The 13,167-nt window shown below is 39.9% G+C and overlaps 1 protein-coding gene and 1 non-coding gene across 3 annotated transcripts in view; one reads left to right on the forward strand and one right to left on the reverse strand.

Annotated features, from left to right (window-relative positions):
• The window catches only part of ILRUN (inflammation and lipid regulator with UBA-like and NBR1-like domains), a 99,273-nt gene that overhangs the window by 61,860 nt on the left and 24,246 nt on the right, over window positions 1–13,167 (forward strand). The window lies entirely within an intron of this gene.
• LOC124529459 (U6 spliceosomal RNA) lies at window positions 12,198–12,300 on the reverse strand. Its single transcript, XR_006966356.1, has one exon. It is a non-coding gene; the product is annotated as a U6 spliceosomal RNA (small nuclear RNA).

Here is a 13,167-nt window from a genome sequence, read left to right on the forward strand (position 1 = left end):
GCTTTGGCTCTCTTCCACTCTAACCTCTTTTTTTTTTTTTCCTTCCCCTCCCCCATGGGTTCCTGTTGAGTTTCTCAGGATCCACATAAGAGTGAAACCATATGGTATCTGTCTTTCTCTGTATGGCTTATTTCACTTAGCATAACACTCTCCAGTTCCATCCATGTTGCTACAAAGGGCCATATTTCATTCTTTCTCATTGCCACGTAGTACTCCATTGTGTATACAAACCACAATTTAAAAAAAAAAATTTTTTTTTTAAATCAGTAAATGGAATCCATTACCTCAGTAGGCTAAGATGAAAAATCACACGTTCTTATCAATAGATGCAGGAAAACCATTTGTCAAAATTCATGATTGAGGAAAACTAGGAATAGAGGGGGATTTACTTGATAAAGAGCATGTACGAAAATCCTTCAGCTAACATTATAATGGTGAGAAATTAGAAACGTCTCCTCTAAGATCAGAAATAAGGCAAGAAAAAGACCACTGCTTTTCAGCATCATACTGGAAGTTCTAGGTAACACAGTAAGACAATTAAAGAAAATAAGGTATATAGATTGGGAAGAAAGAGATGAAACTGTACTTTTTTGCACATGACATGATGATGTAGATAATCTGAAAAAAAAAAAGTGACAAAAACTCCTGGAACTAATAAGCAGTGATAACAAGGTTGTAAGATACAAAGTTAATATGTAAAAGTCAATGACTATCCTATATACTAGCAGTGAATAGCTGGATTGTGAAATTAAAGGAGCACCTAGATGCTCAGTTGGTTGAGCGTCTTGACTTCAACTCAGGTCATGATCTGTCTCACAGTTTGGTTTGTGAGTTCTGCCCCTGCTTTGGAGCCCACTTTGGATCCTCTGCCTCCCACTCTTTCTGCCCCTCCCCTGCTCGCTTGCTCGCTCTCTGTCTCTCTCTCTCTCTCTCTCTCTCAAAAATAAAAACATTAAAAAAAATTGAAAACACATTACTGTTTATGTTAGCATCCTCCCAAAATGAAATACCTAAGTATAAATCTATCACAGTATGAACAAGATTAATTTGAGGAAAACAACACAGCCTTGATGAAATAAATTGAAGAACTAAGTAAGTAGAGAGGTTTTCTATGTTCACGGATAGGAAGACAATATCGTCAAAATGTAATTTCTTCCCAGCTGATCTGTAGATTCAACACATTCCCGATTAGAGTTCCAGCAAGTTTTTGTGTGGATATCAACCAATTAATTCTAAATTTTATACGAAGATGCAAAAGACCCAGAATAGCCACTTCATATGGGAGAGAGACAAAGCTGGACAAATGATACTCCCTGACTTTAAGACTTACTATATAAAGCTACAGTAATTAAGACCATGTGGTATTAGTGAAAGAAAAAACAAATAGATCAATAGAACAGAATAGAGAGTCCAGAAAAGGGCACAAATACAGTCGGCTGATCTTTGACAAAGAAGCGAAGACAATACACTGGAGAAAAGATAGTCTTTCCAACAGATGGTACTGGATCAGCTAGATACCTAAATGCAAAGAAATGAATCCAGACACAGACCTTACATTCTTTGAAAAAGTTAACTCACGATGAATCATAAACCTAAATGTAAAATAGACATAGCACCAAAGAAGATATACAGATAGATGAAAAGATGTTCATTATCATGTCATTAGAGAATTGCAAGTTAAATTAAAACAGGTTACCACTATCCACCTATTAGAATGCCCCAAATCCACAACATTGACACCACCAAGTGCTGGGGAGGATGTGGGGCCACAGGAACTCTCATTTATTGTGGGTGGGAATGCAAAATGGTACAGTCACTTCAGACAGTTTGGCAGTATCTCACAAAACTAAATACTTTTGCTGTGTTTATAATTGTTTTATTCATAATTGCAAAAACAGGGAAGCAACCAAGATGTCTGTCTAGCAATAGGTAAATGGGCACATAAACTATGATACATCAAGATAATGGAATAATTCCCAGCACTAAAAAGAAATGAGCATTCAATCCATGAAAAGGCGTGGAAGAACCTTAAGTGCATGTATCTAAGTGAAAGAAGCCGATCTGAGAAAACTACATTCTGTATGATTCTTATGTGACATTCTGGAGAAGGCAAAACTGGAGACAGCAAAAAGATCAGTGATTGTCAGGGGTTGGGGGCAGGAGGAATGAATAAGGCAGAACACAGAGGATTTTTAGGGCAGTGAAATTATTTGGTATGATACCAGAGTGGTGGATACACATCATTCATTTATCAGAACCCATAGAAGGGTGCCTGGGTGGCTCAGTCAGTTAAGCATCTGACTTCGGCTCAGATCATGATCTCACAGTTTAGTTCCAGCCCCGAGTCAGGCTCTGCTGACAGCTTCGAGCCTGGAGCCTGCTTCATATTGTGTCTCCCCCTCTCTGCCCCTTACCCACTCGCACTCTCTCTCTCAAAAATAAACAAACATTAAAAAACAAACAAACATAGAATGTACAACACCAAGAGTGAACCCAATATAAACTATGGATTTGGGTCATAATGATGTGTCTGTGTGGGTTCATTGATTATAACAAATATATCACTTTGGTGTGGGATGTTGATAGTGGAGGAGGTTGTACATGTGTGGAGGCAGAATATACATGTATCTTCTCAGTTTTGCTGGGAACCTAAAAACTCCTCTAGAAATAAAGTCTTAAAAGATAACAAAGTCTACTAAAAATGCTTCTCTTCAATTATAAACATTAGAAAATAACTTTCTAGGGCCGTACGGGTGGCTCAGTCAGTTGAGCATGTGACTTCAGCTCGGGTCATTATCTCATGGTTCGTGGGTTCGAGCCCCACGTCAGCTCTGTGCTGACAGCTCAGAGCCTGGATCCTGCGTCAGATTCTGTCTCTCCCTCCCTCTGCCCCTCCCCCACTCACACTCTGTCTCTCTCTCTCTCTCAAAAATAAACATTATTTTAAAAACAGAAGAAAAGAAAATAACTTTTTAGGTCAAGTGGTCTAGAAGGGCTTTCCCCAATCTGCAATATTTTAACTAAATAGATTCAGATTGGTAACAAGGGAGAAGGTACTGCATTTTCAGACTGCAATAAATAACATAAACTCTGGTGGAGTGTGACTTGTGCAAGTGGCATGAGTGAGGGTGCTGTGTGGGAAGAACTGGGAGATGGATTGGAGGTCATAGTGCTCTGAGGAATGTTTACACCACTAGTCATCGGGAAGAGAGATGGGTAGCAGACTCTCATAGTCCAGTCTAAGAGGCCTGTGAGGGGCATCTGTGTATTCCGTGCACCTCAGATGTGAGTGAGTGGTGAGATTGACTTTCTCTGGTAGGATTGAGAAGTTGAGATGGCCATGAGTGAGCCCTGTGATCCTGTGTGTGTGGATGTTGCTAGACCCACTTCAGTTTAGGATGAGTACTCATTCATTTCTCCAAAGCTCTGTGCCCAGATTCGAGCCAGGCAGATAATTTGGTCTAGTAAGAGCCTGCAGTGGAAATGGAGAGGAAAGGGTACTTGTGCAAGTTGTGTAAGACCAAAGAAATGAAGAAAAGGAAAAATGGGTTAGGGGGAGAATGAAGAAACATTTAGGAGGTTCTGCTTTGTCACTGCCTTTGACTCTGACTTCTCAGTGAATGTGATGTCTGTAATGTAATTCTTTTTGGAGAGAATGTTGAGGGGGAGGGTGTTGTTTTGCTAGTTCTTGCATTGGTCTGGCTTGGATGGTGATGTTGACTTGCAGCAGTTTCTCTGAAGCCAGAAAACAAAGCCTGTCCTCTTTTAGGAGGAGGGGGAAGGGACAGCAGAGTTAATGTAGTGCATTACCAGATCTCTAGGACAGAAAAGCTTTCACCAGGAGTAACTAATTACCATCCAAAATGCTCTTTTATACTTTCTGGCCATAATTATGTTGAAGACAAGGCTTAAATTTCTAAAAAAGGCAAATGGGACCCCTGTCTTGTTGATATGCTTTTAAGTATTCAAAACATACATAGTAGTTTTGTAGAAAGGTAGCACAGTCCTAAGTTAAACTTCACCTTAGAAGTATGTGTACCAAGAGGAGCAGTCTTTTTTATTTTTAATTTTAAGGTGTGTAAGTTTGAATTCGGTAAATCAGTTGATAGTCTAAAATTTTTCTTTCTGGTTGTTGAACTAAATACTTGGAGGTACTTCTGCTCAAATATTCTATTTTAACTTCTCCTTTGATGAAAATACTATTGATACCAGCAAATACCAAGTGCGTCCCAGTCAAACAAACTGGTTGAGAAATTCAGCAGTAGTAGTGGGAAAAAAAAACCAAAACAAAACAAAACAAAAAAACAGCCATCTTTCTACCTGTTTGCATATAGAATGGGTAATATTTAAATATTAAGTCCTTCTATCCAAGTTTTTCTTTATGTAGGCTCTACGCCCAGCATGAGCCCAGTGCAGGGCTTGAACTTAACGACCCTGAGATCAAGACCTGAGCTGGGATCAAGAGTCAGATGCTTAACCGATTGAGCCACCCAGTCACCACTCCAATGTTTTATTTAAGTGCTTTTCGACATAACTGCCAAAATGATTGTGAAGATGTCAGTTTAATCTGTGTATTATGCCATTTGCAAAAGTTTGGCTATTAATGTGCTCATAGCTATAGTTTGAATTCTCTGCAGTATTTTTAAACATAATTGTACTTTAAAATTTACTATTTATTTATTTATTTATTTATTAATCTCTACATCCAATGTGGGGCTTGAACTCACAACCGCAGGATCAAGAGTCGCATGCTCTACTGACTGGGCCAGCCAGGCACCCCTACTTTAAGGGGTACCTGGGTGGCTCAGTCAGTTAAGTGCCCAACTTTTAATTTCAGCTTGGGTCAATGATCTCATGGTTTGTGGGATCGAACCCCACATCGGGCTCTGTGCTGGCAGCTCGGAGACTGCCTGGGATTTTCTCTGCCCCTCCCCTGGGCTTTTGCAGGCTCTCAAGATAAATAAGCATTTTAAAAATAATAAAATTTAAATATTTTAAGTTGCTTCAATGTACTTGCAATCTACAGTAATTTTCTGTAGTTGTGCTGTTACCCACTCAGATTATGCTTTATAAGTAGGCTATAGAAATGTAAATAGTGAGGATGTTAATATTTACATATTTTTTGTCAGAAATAGTTGTCTCCATAAGTAGTATCTGTTTCCTGATTGGTGGAACACTCAAAACTGACTAGCGGTGGGAGTGCTGCATGGTGTTATAGATAAGCACTAGATTAGGATTAAAAAGAGCTGACTTCTGTTTCTGTTTTTGATTCTGCCACATAATATATTCATGATTGACCTTGAGCAACTAACTTAAAAGTTACTGGGCCTCAGGGTATTTTTTGTTGGTTGGTTTGTTTCAATTGTGGTGCGATACACATAACAAAATTTACCACCTTAACCATGTTTAAGTATACAGTTCAGTGACATTAAGTACTTATTACACAACCATCATTACCACTTATCTCCAGAATTCTTTTTATCTTGCAAAACTGAAACTCTGTACCCACTAAATAATAACTTCTCATTTCTCTCTCTCTCCAGCCCTTGACGTCACCACTGTTCTGTCTGTCTCTACGAGTTTGACTCTTCTGGTACCTCATATAAGTGGTATCATACAGTATTACAATATTTGTCTTTTGTGATTGGCTTATTTCACTTAGCATAATGTCCTGATGGTTCATCCAAGTTGTAGCATGTATCAGAATTTCTTTCCTTTTTAAGGTTGAGTAATAATCAGTTGTATGTATATACCACACTTTTAGGTCTATTCATGCATCACTGGACACTTGGATTGCTTCCACCTTTTGATATTATGAATAATGCTGCTATGAACGTGGATATAGAAATATTTCTTTGAGAGCCTCCTTTTAGTTCTTTTGGGTATACACTTACAAGTGGAATTGCTGGACCATATGGCAGTTGTATTTTTAATTTTTTGAAGAACCGCCATGCTGTTTTCCATAGTGGCTGCACCATTTTACACTCCCACCAACAGTGCACCAGGGTTTCAGTTTCTCCACGTCCTTGCCAACACTTGCTATTTTATTTTCTGGTTTTTGATAGTAGCCATCCTAATGTGTGTAAGGTGTTAAGAGTTTTGATATGCATTTCCCTAATGATAAGTGGTGTTGAGCATCTTTTCATGTGCTTGTTGGCTATTCAGTTTATCTGTTAAAGTTATTTTTTAAATCAGGTTTTGGGTTTTTTTTAGGTAGGAGTTCTTTATATATTCTGGGTATTAACCCTTATCAGATACATGATTTGCAGATTCTTTGTTCTGTGGGTTATCTTTTCACTCTGTTAATTTTGTCTTTTGATGCACAGAAGTCTTTTTTTTTTTTTATTATTTTTGTGAGAGAGACAGAGAGAGAGAGAGAGCGTGAGCGAGCATGAGTGGGGGAGGGGCAGAGAGAGAGGGAGACACAGAATCCAAAGCTGGCTCCAGGCTCTGAGCTGCCAGCACAGAGCCCAACGAGACGAGATTGTGACCTAAGCGGAGGTCGGATGCTTAACCAACTGAACCACCCAGGCACCCCTGATACATGAAAGTTTTCATTTTGATGTAGTCCAGTTTATTTTTTCTTTGGTTGCCTGTGCTTTTTGTGTCATATCCAAGAAATCATTTTCAAATCCAGTGTCATGAAGCTTTCCCTCTATATTTTCCTCTTTTTTTTTTACCCCTCTATATTTTCTTCTAAGAGTTTTATACTTTAAGCTGTTATGTTTAGGTCTTTGATCCATTTTTTTATTTTATTTTTTTAATGTTGATTTATTTTTGAGAGAGAGAGAGTGCGAGTGGGGAAGGGGCAGAGAGACAGGAAGACAGGAAGACAGGGCTGTCAGCCCAAACCCTGACGCGGGGCTCAAACCCATGAACTGTGAGATCATGACCTGAGCCGAAGTCGGACCCTTAACTGACTGAGCCACCCAGGCACCCCAGATCCATTTTTTTAAAGTTGTATTAAGTAATCTCTATGTCCATGGGGCTCAAATTCACAACCCCAAGGTCAAGAGTCACATCCTCCTCTGACCGAGCCAGCCAGGCACTCCGGTCTTTGATCTGTTGTGAGGTAATTCTTGTACCTATGTAGTGTGAAAGTAAGGTTCCATCTTTATTCTTTTGTATATGATATTCAGTTTGAATATGATATGATATTTAACAGCGCTTGTTGAAAAGACTGTTCCTTCCCTTTAAAAAAATTTTTTTAACATTTTTATTTTATTTTTGAGAGTGAGAGAGACGGAGTGTGAGCTGGGGAGAGGCAGACACAGAATTCGAAACAGGCTCCAGGCTCTGAGCTGTCAGCACAGAGCCTGATGCGGGGCTCAAGCCAATGAACTGTGATACCATGACCTGAGCCGAATTCGGACGCCCAACTGACTGAGCCACCCAGGCGCCCTGTCCTTTCCCTTTTGAATGGCCATGCCAGCCTTGTCAGAAATCATTTGGCCATATATGGGAGGGTTTGCTTCTGAACTGTCTCTCTTTTCTTCTGTTGATCTGTACATCTTTTTACCAGTACCACACTATTTTGATTATTGTAGTATTTTAGTAAGTTTTAAAATCAGGAAGTGTGAGACTTCCAATGTCATTCTTTTTTCAAAATTGTTTTGGCTTTTGAAAATTGTTATGGTTTTAGTGATGCCGAGAGCGATCAAAGGGTTCAAGTAGTGACAGCCTGATCCCTCCATTGCGGAGGTCCTCCTTCTCAAGCAACCTTTAGCCTAATGGCTTTCATTCATTGATGATTATTGCCTAAGTCATTTCATCAGGGGTTACAAAGTGATTATTTCTTCCACCCACATTATTAGCTGGAGTAGTTCTGGGATAAAAAGAAAAGTTTTCTTCATCAACAGTGATACCTTGCAATTCAGTTTTACAGTCAGGCTAGACTCAGTGCTTGATTCTTTACCTTTACTTGCCAATTTTTAGAGGAAGGAGTTGGTGCTCTAGTTGCTTTCAGTGAAACTAATGAATGAGGAGGAAAAGTTAAAGGTTAAATACCCTTTTTATTGGTATCATAAACTCTTAGATTTTATATATGAAACCTATTTTAGTTCATTGCAGTTAGGGATCCAGGAATCTGTTTTTTTCACACATAGCCCTCATGTTCTTGATGTAGGTGGTCTGCAGAGCAGTCTGCTGTAAAGTAATATGCTTGATTGAAAACTGGCTACTATTTTGTGGTGTTGTCTTCCATACCACAGGTGGTGTTCACTGACAAGTTAATGCCCAGTCTTATCAAAGTAGTTGATTTTTAAGTTACAACATTAAATGTTAACTTGCCCAAGTAAGGAGGCCTTATCTGCTTTTTGTTTACTGTCATTGTCATAGTCCTCTAACTAGACATAGCCAGTCATCAGACATTACTCTTAACATTGACTAACTTCCAACATGGCAACACCGTAAACATATTTTGTTTGTTTTTTTTTTAATGCTACTTAAATGGTGCTACTTAAATCGTGCATAGATAATTTGCTATTGTGCGCCTGTCCTATGCCAATCACCATCCTACAGAATTGATCTCCAGTCCTTACTGTGTTTCCCTTTGACCTAGGTTGTTTGTTTTTGTTTTCTTTTTGTTGTTGTTTGGCTGGGTTTTTTTTCTTCATTATCTAAGACATTTCTACTATTTCTAAGTCACAATTTAGGAATATTTAGAGAAGTTTCCCATTACTGCCTCCTTCAGCCAGTCCCTTCCTCCCCCTAAGATACTCATTTTTATTTATTTATGGTTTATCTGTTCAGTGTTGTTTGTTTTGCAGATACTAGCCAACACATAGAAATTTGACCCTTTTCTCACACAAAAGTATCATAACTAAAGATACTGATCTGCATCTTACTCCCCCCCCCCCCCACTTAATAATATATTCCAGAGATCACTCTAGAAATCCTCATTTCTTTTTATGACTATGAAGTATCCCCTCTGGTAGAATGTCATCATTTTTACAGCCAGTCACTATTGATGGACATTCAAGTTTTTAAAAAATTCTTGCTGTTACATGTAATGCTATTATTTTCCTCCTCCAGTTTCTTCCCCATTTCACTGCTCTCCTTCATAGAAAAATTCCTTGGAAAATTTTGTATCGGTAATGGCTGTCTCCACCTCCTGATTTCTAGACTCTTGAATTCTTTCCATCAGGCTTCTGTCTGCACCACTGAAACTCCTCTTTCCAAAACACCAGTGACCTGCATGATGCTATATTCCATGCTTTGTTCTCACTTCGCAACTTACTTGAATTATTAGTTGCACTGGACCCAGTTGATGACTCTGTCCTCCTTGAAACATTTGTGACTAGGCTTCTACTTCTGTGTTTTCTTTGTTCTTTTTTTATTTTTTGTTTTTTTAATAAGATAAGAAAGTAAGAATAATAGGAAAGCTCTCTTTACAGAGAGGGGACATTTGAAAGCGAACACCCCTATTCTTTTTTTTTAATGTTTATTTATGTTTGAGAGAGCACAAGTGGTGGGGGGGCAGAGTGAGAGGCAGACAGAGGATCCGAAGTGGGCTCCAAAGCGGGCTCCCTGCTGACAGCAGCAAGTCCGATGTGGGACTTGAACTCACGAACCGACCATGAGATCATGACCTGATGGATGCTCAGCTGACTGAGCCACTCAGGTGTCCCTGTGTTTTCTTTATTCTTGAGGCTGTTCCTTCTGTCTTTTTTCTCACCATCTTACCATTGAATGAATGCATTCCTCTTGCCTATAATGTCAGCTGGTGGCTGGGCCAGCTGGGCCCACTTCAGGGGAGGGCTGTCTGTACCAGAAGGGAAATAGGAAGGGCTGGAGTCTCTGCGTCTATAAGTTGAAGCCAAGAGGGGGAAGAGATGAAGGCTTCTGGTTTCAAAGGTCACCTGAAACAAGCCTGTAGTCTGACACAACCAGATTTATTGATGCTAATATGGTGAGGGCAGGCATTTCAGGGGAACTCTGGAATACCACACAACAAGAGGGAGGAGGGAAGCAGCCTTTGTAAGGTTTGGGTTCTTGCTGAAGGATTCTGAGAAAGCTCTAAGGGAAATGGGGATCAATTTGGGATTGGCAGCTATTTCTGAGGCAGGATTAGAAGGGGGGATTAATTAGGGTTTGAATGCTATCTTGAGGCAGGGGCAGTTTAACATTTGGGTATCCTCAGTAATAGATGCTATAACGGAATGGGTCTGGGGGCATCATTGGTAAGAAAGCAATAGTCACTCGGAGGGTTGTTAACAGCATTTTATAGGGGCTGCCTGACCTTGGGAGAAATAATGTTTCCTGTTAACTTTGCACCTACCTCTATCTATAAGTAAGTGTCTGTACTTCAAGCCCAGTTCATGGTAGGGTTATTTTTTTTCATTTTTCATTCTGAGCTGATTTCCATCTTTTATCTCAGATATATTTTTACTCTTTCAGTTCCATGGCACTGATTTACTGGATTTGGAAGTATAGATTTTTGTTTCCTATCACTGAAGCAAGTAGTTAAGTAATTAAATGATCGCTGTAGTCTCCCACCCCACCCCCAAATTAAGGTGAGAGCTCATAATTGGTAAATAGGGCATGATTTGGGAAAATTGTGAAGTAGGAATAGTTTCTTTGTTGCCGTTTCAGCTTTTCTTTCCAAGCCCCTCTCCCTGTTATACAGGGCCCCAGGAACCCTTCTCATCTCATCTCATCTCATCTCATCTCATCTCATCTCATCTCATCTCATCTCATCTCATCTCATCTCATCTCATCTCATCTCATCTCATCTCATCTCATCTCATCTCATCTCATCTCATCTCATCCAGGCTTTCGCTGTTCTTTCTTAGGCCCTTTCCTCTCCCCTTTTTGAACTTGTGCCTATTGGTTGATTTGATAATGATGTTGATTTGATAATGACCTTAATATATTAAGGTAGTTTAATATATTCCTTGGAGGGGCATTTGCATTTTAAAAGGAAATTCCTAAGAATAATACTGAAACCAAGGTACAAGGTTCTAATGCTTTTGTGGCAAGATGGGGTGGGGAATGAGGATGGGTAGGGAACAGGGTTTGAGTAGAGGCTATCCTTCAGCAGTCACTCTGAGCAGCTGATGAACTGGAGCCTGGAACTGGAGCCTGGTCAGCCTCCTCCCCCCTTAGATGCTGCGATAGGTGGTGTGTTGGTAAACATAGCGAAAGTATATGGGCACGTGTCATGGGAGCAAGGCTCTGTGTGGAGTAAATAAGGTGGAAATGTAGATCGGAAGTTGAGACTGGGAAGTTGAGACAAGGACAACTGGAAGTGCCTCTTTTTCACAGTGGTACACAAACACTGCTGCCTTGGTAGTTCCTAGAGACAGACACAAGTATGTTGAGACTTGCTCATAACACTGACCTTTGAATTGCTTACTGTCTAGCAATGTTTCGGTCCATAGACTACCAGTGCTCAAACTCTCTCCTTTCAAGCCTCTGTCATGGAAGCTGGGCAGTACATATCCAGCCCTCCTACAGAGATGAAATGTGAACCCATAGCTTTAGCCCAGCAGTTCGATTAGAGCCTCTTTACTTCTCCAGATCCAAGTTGTTTCTTAATCCTCAGGGGAAATGTGATGTTCCTCTTGCACTTTAAGGTGCATTGAGCTTTAGGATTTGAATTCACGACGTCCAAACCTAGATATGACCTCCATGGTAGTCTTTGACATACACACTGACTAAAGCCAGGCTGTGTCTCCTGGTGTTGTGGCATTCTTGTTTCATGACTCCTGGGGACAAGTCTAAGGCATTTGCTCTAGGCATCAGAAGCCTACAAGATTTCAGTCCTACACACAGTTTGAACCATTTTGAGGTGTCTTTGTAAACTTAATATGTAAAAGTTGTGCTTTCTCAAGTCTCCTGGCCTTTTCCTGGGGATGTCCAGACCAAGTGGGACATATTGATGTGGCAGATTATTGCTTTCTGTAAGTGACTTCTGTCACAGAAGCAAGCTCTGGATGTCGTTGGGCAGCTTCAGCCCAACATGCACATCCAGATGATGGCTTATTTGTATAGTTGTTGCTGTTCCCTCTGTTCGAAGACTGTTAACTGGCCCTTACTGGTGTACTGAGAAGGGGTTGCACAGAAGAAGAGAGACATCACACTGCGTGGAAGAATGAACTCGTGTGTCTAGTTGAATGGACGACTCGTTAGAAGGAAGACCTCAACATTGGTACATTACTATTAACTAAATTCCAGACTTTATTTAGATTTTTGAAAAAAATGTGGAACACTTCACAAATTCTCATGTCATCTTTGCACAGCGGCCACATTAATCTTCTCTGTATCGTTCCAGTTTTAATATATGCACTGCCAAAGTGAGCACAGACTTTAGTTTTTACCAGTTTTTCCACTCATGACCTCCAGAATCCATCCTAGGATACCACATTACATGTAGTTGTCTTGTCTTTCAGTCTCCTCTGATCCCTGACAGTTTCTCAGTCTTTTCCATATTTTTCATGACCCATGATAGTTTAGAGGAATACTGGCAATTACCTTTTATAATGTCCCCCAGTTTGAGCCTTTATGATGTTTTCCTCAATTTAGACTGATGTTACAGGTTTGGGGAACAATGCTGCAGAGGTGAAGTGCCCTCCCAGGGGGCACCTGATGTTTCCATAACATCACTAGTGATTAAAATTGGTCACTTGGTTAAATTGTTTGGTTGCCAGTTTATCTGTTGTAAAAGTTATGTTTTTTTCATTCCCTTCTCTGTCCTTTGAAAGCAAATCACTGAGTCTAGTCCATACTCAAAATGGGTTGGGAGATATATGGAATTAAACTCCATCTCTTAGAAGGAGGAGTATCTGCGTATATTATTTGGAGTTCTTTAAGAAGGCTTCTCACCTAGCACAGAGCCCAGCGCAGGGCTTGAACTTACGATCCTCAGATCAAGACCTGAACTGAGATCAAGAGTTGGAGCTGAGATCAAGAGTTGTAAGTGAGCCAAGGACCCCTTATTTAGAGTTCTTATGTAAAGAAATTTGACTCTTCTCATCAATTTATTTAATCATTTGTTTATATCACTAAGGACTCATGTGTATTTTTTTTATACTTTGAGTTATAATCCAGTACTATGTTATTTATCTTGTTGCCCGAATTATTCCAGCTTTGGCCAGAGGGAGGTCTTTTAGGTGACTCATGCATCCCTTTGACATACTCTTATCCTTTTGGGTTTTTTTTGAACAC

Source organism: Lynx rufus, unplaced genomic scaffold (genome assembly GCF_022079265.1).
Source record: "Lynx rufus isolate CCGP_SWC_20201006 ecotype Redwood Valley unplaced genomic scaffold, mLynRuf1.p SCAF_6, whole genome shotgun sequence".
Taxonomy (NCBI): Eukaryota; Metazoa; Chordata; class Mammalia; order Carnivora; family Felidae; genus Lynx; species Lynx rufus.